Source organism: Oncorhynchus mykiss, chromosome 11 (genome assembly GCF_013265735.2).
Source record: "Oncorhynchus mykiss isolate Arlee chromosome 11, USDA_OmykA_1.1, whole genome shotgun sequence".
NCBI classification, from domain to species: domain Eukaryota; kingdom Metazoa; phylum Chordata; class Actinopteri; order Salmoniformes; family Salmonidae; genus Oncorhynchus; species Oncorhynchus mykiss.
In genome coordinates, this window is record NC_048575.1 from 69,498,782 (window position 1) to 69,520,425 (window position 21,644).

The 21,644-nt window shown below is 42.8% G+C and overlaps 1 long non-coding RNA gene across 1 annotated transcript; it reads right to left on the reverse strand.

Annotated features, from left to right (window-relative positions):
• Window positions 1-3,115: 3,115 nt before the first annotated feature.
• LOC110536304 lies at window positions 3,116-21,553 on the reverse strand. Its single transcript, XR_002475401.2, has 5 exons — window positions 21,437-21,553; window positions 21,283-21,353; window positions 20,038-20,135; window positions 5,733-5,868; window positions 3,116-5,018 (listed from the first exon to the last, which is right to left on the reverse strand). It is a non-coding gene; the product is annotated as an uncharacterized LOC110536304 (long non-coding RNA).
• Between the last annotated feature and the right edge of the window lie 91 nt (window positions 21,554-21,644).

The following is a 21,644-nucleotide window of genomic DNA, read 5'->3' on the forward strand; positions in this document are numbered from 1 at the left end:
GTGAAGTCTCCTCTGCGTTGAAGCAGACTCGATGCTCCTGCTCCCTGGTGGGTCGTCACTGGTGTGAAGTCTCCTCTGCGTTGAAGCAGACTCGATGCTCCTGCTCCCTGGTGGGTCGTCACTGGTGTGAAGTCTCCTCTGCGTTGAAGCAGACTCGATGCTCCTGCTCCCTGGTGGGTCGTCACTGGTGTGAAGTCTCCTCTGCGTTGAAGCAGACTCGATGCTCCTGCTCCCTGGTGGGTCGTCACTGGTGTGAAGTCTCCTCTGCGTTGAAGCAGACTCGATGCTCCTGCTCTTGTGGGTCGTCACTGCCTGGAGGAGGGGCTGGATGATCGGTGAGTGTACTCAGCTGATTGAGAGTATCCGGGACATTCACACCGCTCCGGGTACATGGAGTAGCGTCGGTGGTCAGGACTGTAATGTCTACAGTCATTATAGTTGGAAGAACTTTTCCCCTCCCTCGGTCTCTTGAAGTGTAGCGGCTGTGAGGAGAGCCGTCCTGGCGAGGGGACCAGTACTGGGGCCTGGAGGCCCGACTCTGCCCCTCTCTGAACGGAACCAGTCAGGAGAGTGACGTCTGACTCGTTCTGGTGACTGGGTGCAGAGGGCAGTCGTTACTGTGTTTGTTTCAGATGACTCACATCAAGTCAGTGCTTTAACGTCAGCTGTGAGATCCTGAATGGCCTGCATTGTTCCAGGGGATTGGTCAGTGTGAGCTGTGGAGGACACCAGGGTAGACAGCAGTTGTGAATAGTCAGGCAATGTCTCTAGTGTGAGTAGTGTTGTGGGGCTGGCCTGATTGACTGGGGCCATTTTCAGTGGCTCTTGAGCACGTTCACACTTACATGCCACAGCCAAGGCCAGCTCTAAGGTAGCAGCTCTAAGGTAGCAGCTCCATGTTCATAACATTTTGATTGCAACACTTGGTCAAGACTTACTATGAACCTTCTGAAAAGTTATGTTTCCCTTGTTGACTGGCCATGGTCAGGGAATGCCTCTAGCACAAGACTAGTTATTTATGCTGCATATACCTCTAGGAGTTCTCTGGGCTGACGCTGCCAGACATTGATGAATATTTTAGTGATGCAAAAATTCCTTTCTTCCAGAAACCCCATTCAGTTTAGTTATGGCCTCTTTGTAGTCACCCTGCGTATCTGGGGGTAGTGAGAGCCAATAGCATCCCCACTTAGCTGTGTTGGTAATAATATTGCCAGGACCTGTCCGTGAGCATCATTGAATGCCTTGACAGCTAGATCTAAACTTCATTTGCACAGAGAAAAACTTTCCTTATATTTGCCATCTCCATGAAAACTAGAGGGGAGTGGAACCCAGGGGTTGTAAGGGCTTGTAAGTAAGCAATTCACGGTTGTTGTATTCCGCACATGTAACAAATATAATTTGATTTGATTACCCGTGTGGTATTATCAAGTGGAGCCAGAGGCACATGTCCCTCCACATGCAGATCGCCATCCCCACCTTGTGGTTGATTGTCAATCTCGGCTTCTTCCATGGTTAAAATAGTGCTGGTGTTCACTAGACAACTAAATTCTTGTCTCGAAACAAACACTCTGGGTGATGTATTTCCAATGTCCACTCACCACTAGCTAACGGAGTCGGTCAGATAATGCAATCAGTGTTGATGCTGCCTTGGTTGGAGAGAATGCTAACTTAGCCTAGCCAAGTACCGCTGTCACCAGTCTGTAAACCTTATTTCTTGTTGAAGGTATTTAACACGATCTCCACCCGAGGAATTGTGGCTTCGAAGGAAACAAATAAAACACGAGTTACAACGGAAAACTATTACTTGTGGTTGCATTTCTCCTGGACACAGAGTTACAGCCAAGCAGTCTCGGTGATAGTCTTTTGTTTTGTTCCCACCCTCTCTGGACAGGCGCAGGTGGCCCTGTGAATACTATTGCTTTCAAAAGGAGAAGTCCCCAGGTACAAAAGAAGTGCCTCAATACATTACGCCAAAATAAGTCATAACAAAAGGCTACACAATGATGTAGGCTGTATGCAGCGGTTAGCGTTTATGATATGAACGTTCGACTTGGAAAGATTTTTTTCGACTGGTCACAAAAAGCTGATCCACAAGCGAAGGGAAAATGTGCGTGGAGGAGAGCCTGTAAATGTGTGAAGGAATACAACGATCAAAGGGATCATGCTTTTATGTGGCTGCTGTGAAAGTGAACTTTTGGCATGTGATCAGGGGTGGATTCATTCCGACTTTTCTGTTAACGGAAGAAGAAACGGAAGCAAACAGAACGAAACGGGGTTAAACATACCTGAATTTTTCCAATAGAAACTCTAGTTTGCAACTGTGGGACTAATGATTACACCCTAGATCAGCTAGACGCAGGCAAAGCAGAATTGAATGTGTCAATGTCTCTTACCTTGATTACTCTAATTTCTCTCGACCTGTGCACCTACTTTGTAGCAACCTCATGATGGGTACAGGGAAAATTCAAGTGTCATGTTGTAGCATAAAGCTATCGACGTTACATTGAACTGGGTGAATGGAATATGAGTCATCCAATGTTGCCAATATGCTGTAATAGACATACGGCCATGTTCATAAAAATAACGATCATCCTCCCTCATCACCTACCGCCACTGATTTATATCTGCAACGTTCAGCGTGCTACGGATTTGAAGTGTGTGACGTTAACTCATATAGGGTCTACTCAAACAACAAAATCATTCCTGAAAATAAGTAGACCTAGGACATCAACTTTGAATATATTCTCAATTTTCCTTAGTAGTCTATCAGCTAGGCTACTTTAAGTGTGCATTGAGGATATATTTATAACCCATCATAAGTGAGTATCAGTAAGATCTCTAGAATTGGCTGGATGTTGGAGCTGTCCTTCAGCACCAATAAGTTCACCATGACAACTGCCAAACATGTCGTTTAGCGGCGCTGTCCTTTCAGCACCCCACATAATCATACTGAGGATACACACGATATGAACAGAACTGTTTGAGAAAAATGTGTATGTAAAAGCTGATTCAAATGTATAATATCTTTCAACATTTACAACTTGTTCCTCACATCTAAAATGACAGTCCAAACCAAGACTGTTACAGACAACAAATAAAACAGACCACCACTCCATTTGGATTGTTCATGATTTTAGTTTTTATGAACAATGCATCCCTTTGATAGAGTGTATGCTTCTATAGAAATACCCCAAAACACACGACCCACATTACACAAGGGAAACCACGATTTAGGCAACAAAAACATTTGAAATTATGAATACAGTATCAAGGAAAAAATACATTTTTTTCTTCTCTCATCTCTCTCCGCTACTGTACAAATATATAATAAATTATTCTCACATCACTCAGCCAATCTATAAATCATCCATATGAGTCCACATGTGTAGCAGCATAATAGCAAAACAAACTAATAGAAAATGAAACTTTTCCCCATGAAAATCTTATGCCAATCCATAAACGATCACATCTACCTGTCCCTCTCATCTCAGCCAATGATAAACAGCAATGTTGCATTGTGAAAATAACTTAGGGACCGTTACTTTCCCCAGTTTGTAAAGCAGTGATGACAACCTATTATGATTTAAGACAATCAAAGTATTAGAAGCATTTGGAAGAAATACATTAATAATTTCCAGAAGAAAAGTGACAATGATGATGTAATATTTCAATATGCTGTTTGCACATGCAGTTAGAACAAAGCACAGAGGTAGGGTTTGGGAAGGGCAACTAGGTACTGTAGCTTCTCTCTCTTTGAATATGTACAATCAATGAAACAATAAACTACACATCACGTACCAGCATATTTCATGGCAGTTTAACATAAAAAATAACCAATGAAAGGTGAGAGAAAACAGCTGTTGGCAATGTCAACAACAGTGTGTTTCCAGACCAGGGTCAGAGACAGAGGAAGGCTTGACAGACAGCAAGGCACAGAAGTTATGTTTTATGTGTCCGGATGGGAAGAGAGTGATGGTTAAATAATTTTAAAAAACACTACTGATGTTTGATTGTCTGTAGAAATGAATAGAACAACAGTTATTTGAACTAGAATGAGTCTTTTGAGTAGAGTTGAAATTGATAAACTCATGATGTCACAGCAGAAACAGACTGAGGGTATGACTATGAGGGAGGCTCCTGGAGCCTTCTGTAGTGTTTCCATATGGAAGGAGAAGAGGATGGGACCAGCACTGACTGGGATGGACTAAACATCCCCTTTTCATTTCATATCAGCATGCACCAGAGCAAAGGTACACTGAAAACAGACAGACTTCGTCATGATTCATCCAATGTGTGTTTAAGTCAATGGGATGTGATAAGTAGTCTGTTGCTCAGGGTTGTGTGTCACCGGGTTGAGCGTCGTCGGGTTGAGCTTCTGAAAATACTATTTTGGGAAAACTGCTCCCCCTGTTGGAGATGGGCAGGAACAGGACTAGGTGTGTCAGGTTTCATTTGTTCTCAGACAGTCCATCTCCTCTTTGTCAAGCGATGGGAGGGAAACCCTTTTCCTCTTTCTTGTTCTTTAACATCCATGATCCTCCACTCCTCTCATCCGTGCTCCCTCCATCCTAAACTTCAGCAACATACTCTGGGTATCCCATCCTGTTTTAGCCCCGTCCCCCATACTCTTCATCCCTTTTTTTTGTTTTACCTTTATTTAACTAGGCAAGTCAGTTAAGAACAAATTCCTATTTTCAATGACGGCCTAAGAACAGTGGGTTAACTGCCTTGTTCAGGGGCAGAAAGACAGATTTTGACCTTGTCAGCTCGGGGATTCAAACTAGCAACCTTTTGGTTAATAGTCCAATGCTCTAACCACCAGGTTACCTGCCGCTCCCTCTATTCTCCCACTCCATTGCTGTCGTTATCTCTATGTGAAGGTTGGAGGGAGGGGGGTCGTCTAAACAGGGAGAGGGGGAAGAGGATGGGGACAATGATCAGGATTCTGTGGGACAGTCTATATCCACTCCGACAGGCTTTGATGGCATCGACAGGATCGCTTCTGCTTCCTCGTACATCTAAGGGGGCAGGATGTGACATCAGCATGAGGTCGGTCAGAGGTCATATGAGATACATATTTCTGATGTAATCACAAGTGTGGCAGAGGGGAGACAGTTGCTCCTCGACCCTTACGCTTCGAACACACCGACAGCGTCATTGCATTTCGGTACACCAGAAGGACATTCATTTCCAATGAAACACTGCTTTTGCCTTGCAGCATTGCATTACAGAGGCAGTTGCAGTACGTTCTGTGTGGTTCATACGTTGGATTTATCAAACTTATGCATCAAACTGTATGCGTAGACGGCTTGACAAATGGTAGCAGAACGTAAATGTTGAACTTCTGTTGCATACATATCCAGATGATGCTGCGTACTATTTTGCTCAATGACGCTGTAGGTGTGTTCAAAGCGTTAATCGACGTATACACAATGAAAGTCCCGCCTACTTCCTGGTTCAAGTCCTGTACTGTTTTAGAATGGCTTCAAGCTTATATCAAATTCATGAAAACATGGCCATTTGAGATATACGTAAAATTATATTTGTATTCGTGAATTAATTTACTTTTACCTGATGCCTTTGATTGCATAATGTTTTTTTCATAATTGAAAACCTTGGATAAAGATAAATTAATCCACACATACAAATATAGTTTAACATATCTTAAAATCACCCAATTTCCATTCATTTGATGATATAAGTGTAGAGAGAGCGAGTATAGAGGACCTTACTGGTATGAAGTGTACATCCTGAAAGAGTTCCTGTATGAAGCGTCGAGATGGCAGGCGGAACATACAGTGGGCCAGCAAGTGAGACACCTCAGAGTACAAACACATATCAAACGCATAGGGAAACTTCTCCTTTATCCTAGAGAGAAAGGGAGAGAGAGAGAGAGAAGGCAGAATGAGTAAAGACAGACACCATAAAACACAGTAAGGCCGGGTGTTGCCAGGGACATTACGATACAATCACAACACTTACAGTAGGTGCTGATAATACAGTGCCTTCTGAAAGTATTCAGACACCTTTAATTTTCCACATTTTTTTATGTTACAGCCTTAGTCTAAAATTGATTTGTTTTTTCCCCTTCATCAATACACACACAATACATCATAATCACAAAGCAAAAACAGTTTAGATTTTTGCAAAATAAAAAAATACAAAACGGAAATATGACATTTACATAAGTATTCAGACCCTTTAATCAGTGCCTTGAAGAACCTTCGGCAGCGATTACAGCCTTGAGTCTTCTTGGATATGACGCTACAAGCTTGGTACACCTATATTTGGGGAGTTCCTCTCATTCTTCTCAGCAGATCCTCTCAAGCTCTGTCAGATTGGATGGGGCGCGTCACTGCACAGCTATTTTCAGGTCTCTCCAGAGATTTTAGATCGGGTTCAAGTCTGGGTTATGGCTGGGCATTCAATCAAATGTATTTATAAAGCCTTTTTACAGCAGCATAGACTTGACATTCAGAGACTTGTCCCGAAGCCACTCCTGGGTTGCCTTGGCTGTTTGCTTAGGGTCGTTAATCCTGTTGGAAGGTGAACCTTTGCCCCAGTCTGAGGTTCTGGGCGCTCTGGATCAAGGAACTCTGTACTTTGCGCCGTTCATCTTTCCCTCGATCCTGACTAGTCTCCTAGTCCCTGCCACTGAAAAACATTCCCACCGCATGCTGCTGCCACCACGCTTCACCGTAGGGATGGTGCCAGGTTTCCTCCAGACGCCTGACATTCAGGCCAAAGAGTTCCATCTTGGTTTCATCAGACCAGAGAATCTTGTTTCTCATGGTCTGAGAGTCCTTTAGGTGCCTTTTGGCAAAGTCCAAGCGGGCTGTCATGTGCCTTTTACTGAAGAGTGGCTTCAGTTTGGCTACTCTACCACTTGGTGGAGTACTGCAGAGATGGTTGTCCTTCTGGAAGGTTCTCCCATCACCACAGAGGAACTCTGGAGCTCTGTCAGAGTGACCATTGGGTTCTTGGTCACCTCCCTGACCAAGGCCCTTCTCCCCGGTTGCTCAGTTTGGCCGGGCGGCCAGCTCTAGGAAGAGTCTTGGCGGTTCCAAACTTCTTCCATTTAAGAATTATGGAAGCCAGTGTGTTCTTTAGGACCTTTCCCCAAATCTGTGCCTCGACACAATCCTGTCTCTGAGCTTTTATCAATGGAAATCAAATTTATCAACCCATGGAGGTCTGGATTTGGAGTCACTCAAAATTAAAGTGGAAAACCACACTACAGGCTGATCCAACGTTGATGTAATGTCCTTAAAACAAGTCAAAATGAGGCTCAGTAGTGTGTGTGGCCTCCACGTGCCTGTATGAGATCCCTACAACGCCTGGGCATGCTCCTGATGAGGTGGCGGATGGTCTCCTGAGGGATCTCCTCCCAGACCTGGACTAAAGCATCCGCCAACTCCTGGACAGTCTGTGGTGCAACGTGGCGTTGGTGGATGGAGCGAGACATGATGTTCCAGTTGTGCACAATTGGATTCAGGTCTGGGGAACGGGTGGGCCAGTCCATAGCATCAATGCCTTCCTCTTGCAGGAACTACTGACACACTCCAGCCACATGAGGTCTAGCATTGTCTTGCATTAGGAGGAACCCAGGGCCAACCGCACCAGCATATGGTCTCACAAGGGGTCTGAGGATCTCATCTCGGGTACCTAATGGCAGTCAGGCTACCTCTGGCGAGCACATGGAGGGCTGTGCGGCCCCCCAAAGAAATGCCACCCCACACCATGACTGACCCACCGCCAAACCGGTCATGCTGGAGGATGTTGCAGGCAGCAGAACGTTCTCCACGGCGTCTCCAGACTGTCACGTCTGTCACATGTGCTCAGTGTGAACCTGCTTTCATCTGTGAAGAGCACAGGGCGCCAGTGGCGAATTTGCCAATCTTGGTGTTCTCTGGCAAATGCCAAAAGTCCTGCACGGTGTTGGGCTGTAAGCACAACCCCCACCTGTGGACGTCGGGCCCTCATACCACCCTCATGGAGTCTGTTTCTGACCGTTTGAGCAGACACATGCACATTTGTGGCCTGCTGGAGGTCATTTTGCAGGGCTCTGGCAGTGCTCCTCCTGTTCCTCCTTGCACAAAGGCGGAGGTAGCGGTCCCTGCTGCTGGGTTGTTGCCCTCCTATGGCCTCCTCCACGTCTCCTGATGTACTGGCCCGCCTCCATGCTCTGGACACCTCGCTGACAGACACAGCAAACCTGTTCCATCCTGGATGAGCTGCACTACCTGCGCCACTTGTGTGGGTTGTAGACTTCGTCTCATGCTACCACTAGAGTGAAAGCCCCGCCAGCATTCAAAAGTGACCAAAACATCAGCCAGGAAGCATAGGAACTGAGAAGTGGTCTATGGTTCCCACCTGCAGAACCACTCCTTTATTGGGGGTGTCTTGCTAATTGCCTTTAATTTCCACCTGTTGTCTATTCCATTTGCACAACAGCATGTGAAATTTATTGTCAATCAGTGTTGCTTCCTAAGTGGACAGTTTGATTTCACAGAAGTGTGATTGACTTGGAGTTACATTGTGTTGTTTAAGTGTTCCCTTAAGTGATATTCAATTGATAGTTAGTCTTGTCCCTTCGCTGCAACTCTGAAGGACTCAGGAGAGGCGAAGGTTGAGAGCCATGCGTCCTCTAAAATACGACCCTGCCAAGCCGTACTGCTTCTTGACACACTGCTTGCTTAACCTGGAAGCCAGCCGCACCAACGTGTCGGAGGAAACACCGTCCAGCTGGCTACCGAAGTAGGCGCCCGGCCCCCCACAAGGAGTCGCCAGAGCGCAATGGGACAAGGAATTCCCAGCCAGCCAAACCCTCCCCTAACCCGGATGATGCTGGACCAATTGTGTGCCGCCTCATGGGTCTCCCGGTTACGGCCTGTGACACAGCCTGGGATCGAACCCTGGGCTGTAGTTACGCCTCAAGCACTGAGATGCATTGTGCCTTAGACCGCTGCCTGTTAGGACTGATTTGTTACTGGAGTGGCCCTGCTACAGGTATGAAGGAAGGGGGAGGAGTATCAGTTTGCACAGACAGGATGTGTTGGAGAGAGAGGCTTTAGAGAGCTGATGAAACTGATCACTGTAATCTGCCTGGGAAAGAGAAAGACAACCCAAGGGTGAATCTTGACTGGCATGGCTCACAGCCTAGTGGCTGTCTCTCAATGGTCTACACTGACCTCCTCTCCTTTCCTCAGCCTGCACTCATGGAAAAAAACTGGACAGGTGAAAGCCAATTTCCCAAGAGGTATCTTCCCACAGAAATGACTACGAATGCACCATATTGCTTTCACCTATCCTGGAGACGGTGAAAGAAACCACCGTAGACTGACAAAGTGTGATGTGTTGGGTGTGAACCTCGAGCTCGATGCCTGTGTGTAGATACTGGCACATGACTGTGTGTGTCTCTCTCTCTCTCTCTGTATTAGGGCTGTTACGGTGACCATAATACCGCCACACCAGCGGTCAACGAATCATGACCAGAGTTAATTTACACGTGCCCGTTTACTCACGGTAACTAGGCTTCTCCAAAACTGTGCTCTCATGCCAAATGGTCATCAGTAACCTACCAAACATTCTAACTGCCTGATGCTCAGCACTCCATTGTCCCTCTAATCACTCTGACATCAATGCAAATGTAATCAAAAATCATATCCAACACTTCATGAGAACCCATGAGCTCATGTTGCGTAACCTTTCTATGGGCTATGCAATTGCATGAAAAATAGTATTTTGATTGCCTCTATTAAAAATAGTAGGATCCCATCAGCTTTCTATAGGCTAGGCATAGTATATTTATTTTTCAACTTTCTAAATATGAAGCACATTGCTTCCCTTTACAACAGAAGTATAGCTTACCTGGCTGGCATGAAAATGAACCAGGGAAAAGGCGTCCTCCATTCACTATTTTAATGTATTTTCCCCAGCCCCTGATCCGAGACAGGAGCATGATCATGGTCCATTCTAAATCAAAACTCATTTCACTCATTTATCATTTAGAATATGTAAAGACAAAATAAAATTATGACTGAAAATATTATCACTTGTGAATGATGTCTTCATTATCACTTGTGAATGATGCCCAGGGTGTGCATGAAATCAAGAAACAGCGCATGCCTTTTTTTAAGCAACTTATCAAAACATGTGCGACTATGATTTGAAAAGGTTTGTATCACAACTGAAGTGGTCAAATAACTTCTTAAAAATAAACAAATGAATCTTCTTTACAACAGGTGTAGAGCCTAACTGGCATTCATAGGCTGCAAGTGTGTTTTAAGTTTGGGGAAGAAGTTTGAGGAATGCACCTTTATAATAAAACATTACATGCATGACTGCATTTCTGATCACTTTTGAGAACTGTTGTTTTTTCCGCTAATTGATTTCATTTTGCAAAATTAGTGTTTATAGCCTATGTGCGGTTTGCTGCACTTATGTGAATAGCCTAATATTTTATCAACATTTTAAGCTAAATGTTCTGATCTGTTGCATCAGCTTCATTGCTTTTAAATAATGTGAGTTGTATTAATTTGGGATCTTTCACATCCCACAACTGTCCCAGACTATGTTTGGAATATTTCTCTCGCACACAGAAGGACAAGTTGACCAATAGAATGTCAACATTTGTACTATGGGGGATAGTAGGTTGACATAGGCTAGTGGTTTTGCTGTTTGTTAGGCCTACTCATCTTGTTGGCTGACGAAAACTAAAATGTGGACAGTTCTTCTAACATCTTCAATATATCGTCCCTGTTGTGTCAGTCTTCACTTGTAGCCTACTTTGGAGCCAAGATGCCGGTGATAAGGACCCGATCACGTGACGGGCATTGGCTAATAAGAATTGAGATATCTGAGAGAGTCATGTGAGTGAGAGGTGCTTCAGAGCATGACGATTGGCAGCTGGGAGAAGGGCATTATAATTATTATATTCAGCCCAAGGGCACAACGTAAAGCATGGATTTTTTTAGGGGGCATTAAGGCCACACAAGGCAGATGCCACCGGGAAATTTGAGGACTGGTGAGAATATTATCAAGTGCTTGTCAAATTGTGAAAGAGATACCGATGAAGTGTGTGCAGCCTGCACAAGAAACAAAGCATAGCTCATGCCTTTAATGACTTTTTTCAAATCATTATTAGAGTCCCATCACGCTGCCTCAGAATGTATTAAAAATCAAAACAGTCAAACGTTTGTATCACAACCAAAGTTGCAGAAATAACTCTAAGTTAAGCATATAGGAGGACCTGTTTCTTTGTTAACCATTTTACACAGAATAGCCTAATTTGCGCAGTCCCTCAAATTGTTTGGAGAAAATATCCTTTCTATTTTCTTCAGAATTTTAAGCAAATCTTGTCTGCTAAACTAGTGTAGCCCACAGCCATAGCTAGATCAGGGCCTAACATCAAATCAAATGTTATTTGTCACATGTGCTGAATACAACAGGTGTAGACCTCACTGTGAAATGCTTACTTACAAGCCCTTAACCAACAATGCAGTTCAATAAATGGAGTTAAGAAAATATTTACAAAATAAAAGTTTTAAAAAATAATAAAAAGTAACAGGTAGTGTTACTATGCATAGATTATAGGTAGTCTGGGTGGCCATTTGATTAGATGTTCAGGAGTCTTATGGTTTGGAGGTAGATGCTGTTTAGAAGCCTCTTGGACCTAGACTTGGAGCTCCGGTACCGCTTGCTGTGTGGTAGCAGAGAGAACAGTCTGACTCGGGTGGCTGGAGTCTTTGTCAGAGGAAGGCCCTAAAAATTGTCAACGCCTGGTAGAGGTCCTGGATGGCAGGAAGCTTGGTCCCAGTGATGTACTGGGTTGATCGCACTACCCTCTGTAGTGCCTTGCAGTCGGAGGCCAAGCAGTTGCCGTACCAGGCAGAGATGTGCTCTCGATGGCGCAGCTGTAGAAACTTTTGAGGATCTGAGGACCCCATGCCAAATCTTTTCAGTCTCCTGAGGGGGATTAGATTTTGTCGTGCCCTCTTCACGACTGTCTTGGTGTGCTTGGATTTATAGTTCATAAAAAGAAGTCAGTCAATTGAAATAAATTAATTTGGCCCTAATCTATGGATTTCACATGACTGGGCAGGGGTGCAGCCATGGGTGGGCATTGGAGGACATAGGCACACCCACTGGGGAGCCAGGCCCAGTCAATGAGAATTAGTTTATCCCCACAAAATGGCTTTATTACAGACAGAAATACTCCTCAACAGCCCACCCCCCCTCAAACGATCCCACAGGTGAAGAAGCCGGTCCTGGGTTGGCGTGGTTACACGTGGTTTGAGTTTGTGAGGTTGGACATACTATCTAAAACGATGTTGGAGGCAGATAACGGTAGAGAAATTAACCTTAAATTCTCTGGCAACAGCTCTAGTGGACACTTGCAGTCAGCAAGACAATTGCAAGTCCCCTCAAAACCTGAGACATCTGTGGCATTGTCACAAAACTGCACATTTTAGAGTGTCCTTTTATTGTCCCCGCACAAGGTGCACCTGTGTAATAATCATGCTGTTTAAATCAGCTTCTTGATATGCTACACCTGTCAGGTGGATGGATTATCTTGGCAAAGGAGAAATGCAAACAATTTGTGCAAAACATTTGAGAGAAATAAGCTTTTTGTGCAAAACATTTGAGAGAAATAAGCTTTTTGTGCATATGCCAAGACTGTGCAAAGCTGTCATCGAGGCCTACTTGCCTACTTTGAAGAATCTCAAATATAAATATATTTTGATTTGATTTGTTAAACACTTTTTTTGGTTACTATATGATTCCACATGTTATTTCATAGTTTTGATGCCTTAACTATTATTCCACAATGTAGAAAATAGTAAAAATAAAGAAAAACCGGTGTCCAAACTTTTGACTGGTACTGTACGTTTTCAGACCCTTTGCTACGAGACTCAAATTTGAGCTCAGGTGCATCCTGTATCCATTGATCATCCTTGAGATCTTTCTACAACTTCATTGGAGTTCACCTGTGGTAAATTCAATTGATTGTACATTATTTGGAAAGGCACACACCTGTCTATATAAGGTCCCAAAGTTGAAAGTGCATGTCAGAGCAAAAACCAAGTCATGAGGTCAAAGGAATTGTCCGTAGAGCTCCGAGACAGGGTTGTGTCGAGGCACAGATCTGGTGAAGGGTACCAAAAGAATTCTGCAGCACTGAAGGTCCATAAGAACACAGTGGCCATTCTTAAAATGGAAGAGCTGGCTCTTCCAAGAGCTGGCTGCCCGGCCAAACTGATCAATCGAGAGAAAAGGGCCTTGGTCAGGGAGGTGACCAAGAACCTCATGGTCACTCTGACACCGCTCCAGAGTTCCTCTGTGGAGATAGGAGAACCTTCCAGAAGGACAACGATCCTAAGCACACAGCCAAGACAAGGCAGGAGTGGCTTTGGGACAGGTCTCTGAATGTCCTTGAGTGGCTCAGTTAGGGCCCAGATTTGAACTCGAGCTAACATCTCTGGAGAGACCTGAAAATAGCTGTGGAGCGATGCTCCCCATCCAACCTGACAGCTTGAGAGGATCTGCAAAGAAGAATGGAAGAAACTGCACAAATACAGGTGTGCCAAGCTTGCAGCGTCATACCCAAGAAGACTAGAGGCTGTAAGCGCTGCCAAATGTGCTTCAACAAAGTACTGAGTAAAGGGTCTGAATACTTATGTAAAATGTGATTTTTAAAAATAAAGTTTTTTTAACACATTTGCAAAAATTTCTAAACTGTTTTTGTTTTGTCATAATTGGATATTTTTTGTAGATTGATGAGGAAAAAAACAATTGAATCAATTTTAGAATAAGGCTGTAACATAACAAAATGTGGAAAAGGTCAAGAGGTATGAATACCTTCCAAATGCACTGTATATTGTTCCTTTATGTTTATTTTTAATCCTCTGAAATCAACATTTTTTCTCATTTACCTTGACATTAAATTACTTCCCCCTATCGGTGCAGCTTGCTATAGAGCAGGTAAGAAATGCAATCTATATACAAAGTCATTAAGAGAAAACAGCATGGTTTAATCATAATGTAAGACAAACACATACACTGTGCTGCCAGTCACTATGTAGGGCGTGAGATGCAACTAAACATTTTCGGGTGAGGAGAGAGTGAGAGAGGATGGAGGATGCTTGCCTTAATGCATGTCATAAAATGCACAGTGCTTCATCTGAATTAGGCCCACAAAATTACACTTACAGAGGAGTGGCTTCTAAGGAGGGTCTTTGAGCAGCACTAGAATTTAACTACAAAAAGGCAAGACGTGTTTATGAATCCAATATGAAACTTGACAACTGTAGTATCCTTAACTAGCATTGAAAAAGTTAATCCATTCTTTTAAACATCTCTACCTAATTTCGGAATCATTCTTGTAACGTTGTCAGTAGGCTACAGCAACCTATGCTTCAGAGGGAAGGGGCAGGCAGACTACACACACACACACAGCCACTTGCAAAGATTTCCAGCTGGCAGGCAGACGTTTCTGAGTGACAGAATGAAGGATTTGCATAGGCGATTTGCTGCAATCTTTGTGGGACTGGAAACAAATGACCAGGATTTAAAATAACATTATTAACCGGTTCACATGCTTTTAAAAATAACAGTGCTGTTCCGGAACAGCATAGATCACTTTCGTTTCTGGTTCGGGTTCTGTTTGGGTTCTGGCTTGTATGGTTATGGCATCTTTTGCATTGTCAATCTGACAAAAGCTTTGTTTTATTGCTTTAAATCTATTTTTATTTTGTTTTATTTTACCTTATTTAACTAGGCAAGTCAGTCAAGAACAAATTCTTATTTTCAATGACGGCCTAGGAACAGTGGGTTAACTGCCTGTTCAGGGGCAGAACGACAGATTTGTACCATGTCAGCTCGGGGATATGAACTTGCAACCTTTCGGTTACTAGTCCAACGCTCTAACCACTAGGCTACTCTGAGCTTAAACACTTTGCTGTAGGTTTGAAACAAAACTGCCATTCTCACTCCGTAAACCCACAGGGTCCAGAGAGTAGGTTGTGTGTGTGTGTTTGGAATCAGAAGTGACGTCAGAGCCCAGGCAGGCAGGAGGGAGGGAGGAAAGGGGGCTTGTGACACTCAACAGGGGGATAAGATCACCTCTCGCAACAAGATGCTGCACTTGACACATGAAATTGCTTATTCCAGTTACTAATAAGCACGCACCAATTATGAAATTCACTGTAAAAACTTACATTCCCTTGGATTGATGAGGAATGGAAAAATGTTATGGTTGAGAGGGATGAGGCAAAAGGAATGGCAAAAATAAGTCTGGCTGCACAAACGATTGGCGAACGTAGCACAAATTGAGAAAGTGTGCGACCAACCTGAATAAAAAGAAACTATACTATGAAAAAGATAAATTATATAAAGAACGATAGTAAAAAAAATTGAATCAGATGGCTCATTCATCACAAAACCCACTGATATTGCCAACTATTTTTCATTTACAAAATTATAAAACTTAGGCATGACATGCCAGCAACAAACTCCGACACTACACATCCAAGTATAACTGACCAAATTATGAATCGATATCTAACGTTTAATTGATTATGTGATTGAATTAAACCATGAAACAATTAAACCATTAATAACCTGGGGCACTAAGGAAGCATTCATTTATATAGAGCGGTTACCTCCCGAATCCACTCTCTTAAAGATCTTTAATATCAATAGAAGTAAATTATAAATCGTCACCTCGATTGGTCTCATTCTGATTGACATAAGTACTTGGTTATCTGCACGAACCCTAGATAATAAGTTGAATTAGCAATACACAAATTGGCTTAATTATTTATTTACTAAAATACCTAAACAATCACACAGAATTACACACACATACATAATATACATACAATTCACACACACACACACACACACATAATATACATACAATTCACACACACACACATAATATACATACAATTCACACACACACACATAATATACATACAATTCACACACACACACATAATATACATACAATTCACACACACACACACACACATAATATACATACAATTCACACACACACACACACACACATAATATACATACAATTCACACACACACACACATACAATTCACACACACACACACACATACAATTCACACACACACACACACATACAATTCACACACACACACACACACACACGAAGTCGTAAGATTACATACACTTAGGTTGGAGTCATTAAAACTTGTTTTTCAACCACTCCACAAATTTCATGTTAAAACCTCTTTGCGCTGAAATCCCGTTAACGGGATGATATGACAACAGCCAGTGAAAGTGCAGGGCGCCAAATTCAAAACAACAGAAATCGCATAATTAAAATTCCTCAAACATACATGTTTCTTATACCGTTTTAAAGGTATTCTTGTTGTTAATCCCACCACAGTGTCCGATTTCAAATAGGATTTACGGCGAAAGCACCACAAACGATTATATTAGGTCACCACCAAGCCACAGAAAAACACAGCCATTTTCCAAAGAGAGGAGTCACAAAAAGCACAAATATAGATAAAATGAATCACTAACCTCTGATGATCTTCATCAGATAACACTCATAGGACACAATACATCTTTGTTTTGTTTTATCTCTTTAATATCTCAAGGGGATTTCAATGGGAACTGTGGTGAGTACATACCAGCCTCAGATTTCTCACTTCCTGTTTTGATTTCTCCTCAGGTTTTTGCCTGCCATATGAGTTATGTTATAGTCACAGACATCATTCAAACAGTTTTAGAAACTTCAGAGTGTTTTCTATCCAATACTAATAAAAATATGCATATATTAGCAACAGACTGAGGAGCAGGCCGTTTACTTTGGGCACATTATTCATCCAAGCTACTCAATACTGCCCCTCAGCCATAAGAAGGTCAAACTACAGTTTCGGCAAGTTGGTTAGGACATCTACTTCGTGCATGACACAAATTATTTTTTCAACAATTGTTTACAAACAGATTATTTCAGTTATAATTCACTGTATCACAATTCCAGTGGGTCAGACGTTTACATACACTAAGTTGACTGTGCCTTTAAACAGCTTGGAAAATTCCAAAACATTATGTCATGGCTTTAGAAGCTTCTGGTAGGCTAATTGACATAATTTGAGTCAATTGAAGGTGTAACTGTGGATGTATTTCAAGGTCTACCTTCAAACTCAGTGCCTCTTTGCTTGACATCATGGGAAGATCAAAAGAAATCAGCCAAAATTGTAGACCTCCACAAGTCTGGTTCATCCTTGGGAACAATTTCCATATGCCTGAAGGTACCACGGTCATCTGCACAAACAATAGTATGCAAGTATAAACAACATGTGACCACGCAGCCGTCATACCGCTCAGGAAGAATACGGGTTCTGTCTCCTACGGATGAACATACTTTGGTGCGAAAAGTGCAAATCAATCCCAGAACAACATCAAAGGATCTTGTGAAGAGGCTGGAGGAAACAGGTACAAAAGTATCTATATCCACAGTAAAACGAGTCCTATGTCGACATAATCTGAAAGGCGCTCAGCAAGAAAGAAGCCACTGCTCCAAAACCGCCATAAAAAACAGACTACGGTTTTCAATTGCACATGGGGAGAAAGGTTGTACTTTTTGGAGAAATGTCCTCTGGTCTGATGAAACAAAAATAGAACTGTTTGGCCATAATTACCATTGTTATGTTTGGAGGAAAAAGGGGGAGGCTTGCAAGCCGAAGAACACCATCCCAACCGTGAAGCATGGGGGTGGCAGCATCAAGTTGTGGGGCTGCTTTGCTGCAGGAGGGACTGGTGCACTTCACAAAATAGATGGCATAATGAGGAAGGGAAATTATGTGGATATATTGAAGCAACATCTCAAGACATCAGTCAGCAAATTAAAGCTTGGTCACAAATGGGTCTTCCAAATGGACAATTACCCCAAGCATACTTCCAAAGTTGTGGCAAAATGGCTTAAGGACAACAAAGTCAAGGTATTGGAGTGGCCATCACAAAGCCCTAACCTCGATCCTATAGAAGATTTGTGGGCAGAACTGAAAAAGCGTGTGCGAGCAAGGATGCTTACAAACCTGACTCAGTTGCACCAGCTCTGTCTGGAGGAATGGGCCAAAATTGGGCATTTTTACTTGGATTCAATGTCAGGAATTGTGAAAAACTGAGTTTAAATGAATTTGGCTAAGGTGTATGTAAACTTCCGACTTCAACTGTAATGTCCCAGATAACAACTGATCTGACATCATATTCTTTATTTACCAACAGACAATTTCACCTGGTTGAGAAAGGGAAATATTGTTCCATTCCACAAAACGTTTGATGTTACCATACTCTCTGTGTTATCAAAGGGCTTTCCAAGACTCCATTCTGTAGAGTGGAGAGAAAAGGGGAAAGGTATTTATAGGGGGGTTAATAAACCTAACCCAACAGGGCAACGTCATGACACTATGAACAAAGCAGGTCCTACAGGCTCTAGTTTTGTCACACCTGGACTACTGTTCAGTCGTGTGGTCAGGTGCCACAAAAAGGGACTTAAGAAAATTACTACAGGGCAGCACAGCTGGACCTTAAATGTACACAGAGAGCTAACATCAATAATATGCATGTCAATCTCTCATGGCTCAAAGTAGAGGAGAGTTTGACTTCATCAATACTTTCTTTTGTAAGAAGTGTTGACAAGCTGAATGCACCGAGGTGTCTGTTTAAACTACTAGCACACAGCTCAGACACCCATTCATACCCCACAAGACATGCCACCAGAGGTCTCTTCACAATCCCCAAGTTCAGAACAGACCATGGGAGGCGCACAGTACTACATAGAGCCATGATTACATGGAACTCTATTCCACATCAGGATACTGATTTAAGCAGTAGAATCAGATTGAAAAAAGCAGCTAGTGGGGATCCCTAATAAATACAAAAGGAGACGCAGGCCTCAATGCCACACACACATAGCAATGGGTCGTGTTAACGTAGGATTCTTCATTTTTCTTGCACAAAGGTAAAGATAAAACACAGAAAATAATACCCATGGCATGGTGTGGATGACAACTAAACCTGCAGATGTACTTGCTGCAACCTTGGAAAACAGAGATCACATGCAGTATCTCCAGTTTCAAAAGAACAACTTTTACTAGACAACTGCTGGAAATCTCTGGTTTCAAAGTCACGTGTTGATGCACATGAGGTCACAGCTCTGCCTAATGGCCTGAGCTCCTGTTACCATCACTGCCTGTCAGCATCACAATGACAAGTTCAGCTAGGCCTGCCAGCAGCAGCTCAGGACCAGCGGGCCAAGGCACAGTCAATGACAACACACAGGACCATAGGGCCAAGGAGAGGTCAATGGTTACATTCAGGAGAATATGTTCAGTGGGTGCATCTCAATACTGTTAAGTGGCTTCCTAAACTAAAGCTAAAGTAACCTTCCTAAATGAAGGGTGTATGCCATTTAATGTGACTAGCCATGGGTGGATTTCAGTAGTGTTCATCAGCACTGATCTGAAAGCAATAAACGTGCAAACAGTATCATGCCTGCCAGTAATTCACTGTCACCTGACAAGTGAAGAAAGGTGAAAGTGTAATTTGAACCAACTAACAGCTTGAACGCACAAAGCAGCACCAGACACCTAAACCAAACACTGTCTACTAAAGATGCAAGCAACTACATATCTGCCATACAATTTACAATAGACCACCTCCAGTCCATACTGCCCAATAATGGGTCTTCACGACCGCCTTCAGCAGACAGAATGATTGCTTTGATTCTCCACACACAAACATGAATAGTGATCTAACTAGTCCCCTTTCTTATTTTCTTTAGTTTGATATCATACTACCTTCCAATTAATTTTGTTTTTCGCCTAAAGGGTCAATGACATTTATAAGATGTGACATTTACAGTTACCTTTGACCGCCAAACTACTAAAGACAGTCCAACAATGTTAAGTTGGGTCACAATACTGCAGAGCTACACTATATATTTAAAAAATGAGGGCCATTATCGGCATAACATAAATCAGTACTACCTTTATGAAATTGTTCAGGTGGCCCAGTTTCTGCATGTTGGTGATGCCGTGTGGCTTGACGACATTTTGAAGGATTTCACACAAGTTGTCAGAAGGTTCTGTGAAAGAAAAGGGAGGTGAAATACAATCAAAACATTACAAAGCCTTTTAATATTCCAGTAATACTGAGCCCGGTTCCCATGCCACCCATACATAAATAATGTATGCACGCATGACTAAGTCGCTTTGGATAAAAGCATCTACTAAATGGAATGTATTGTATATTATATGTAGCACCAGTCAAAAATGTGGACACACCGACATATATATAATGATGATGTAGCTAACAGAGAAAAATGGTGCTCAGCCAGCCACTAAGCTGCTTAGGTTGGAATCCATTCTATTGCACAGTGAAAATGTGATCCAATTTTACATCCCACTACTGCTGTGCTACAAGTAACACTGAGGGATAAATTGGTGTTGGTGAAGGTATAGACCTTGCACGCGACGCTTGAAGGCTGTTGTTTACAATGCCATGCACCAGCCTTATTGAAAATATTATTGATGAACGGCTATTGATCCGTTTACAATCTGTCACAGACAGTCTGGTGCCTTCAGAGTGGGAGAGGAAGTGGCATCAGGAACAATATGAGGGTATGTATGTAGGATGCTAGTAAATACTCATACTCACTGTCAGCTATATCCAACCATAACCTCTTGAGTTAACCTCAAATTGGGCAGACCCACTGTGACGCCCACAGCAAACAGGGAAATTCTCCAGTTGGAAGTCATCTAGTAATAGCAACTGCAACTGTCGTGACCCGACTTCAAATAAACCTATTGGCTAACGTTAACTAGCTAGCTAGTTATAATAATTGAATAACATTAGTTAGTTACCACAATGCAAATATAGGTATGTGACCTTAGCTAGTTAGCCAGCTATAACTACATGCCCAAATCATTAGCCAGGCAACGTTAGCTAGCTAACTACCTTGCTCATCCTGGCCATAACAACTACATTTATAGCGAAGCTAGATAGATAATGCTAGCCCACTAATCAAAACACTCGATAGAGGAGCGTCATCTTGACTCGGATGGCAGATAATGTTAGGTTAGCTGCGCCTCTTTGATGCTTGCGACTCGGGAAAGCTGGTTATCAAAGAATTCAGCAACCAATAATCAGTAGAATACATTTTAATAGATTTCCCAGCCTCATCATCACCATAAGTTGCTGCAAACAATATCCATTATTACAATAATAGTTACCTCTTCTCCAGATCTTCCCCGCTGTCATTCCGACCTGTCCAAGACAACAGGGACATCGTATGGCTACCCACCTGGGTCGTCAGAAAGAAAAGCAAATAGTGGCATAGAATTTCAAGTTCATAAAGCTTATGTCGGGGTGATATTTCAGGCTTACCTCGCATCCGAAGACTTCGGATAGAGCGGCCACGGATGCGTGCCGCCATGTTTCCAGACATATACACAACAGCGGAAACTTGGTGAATTCTCGTGAGAGAATAGGGGATTGAGTTTATCGCGCGGACACTACTTTAGTGCCGCATATCTCTTGTGCCTCCGGTCTGGTCAGTGGTGGAAAAAGTACCCAATTGTCATACTTGATTAAA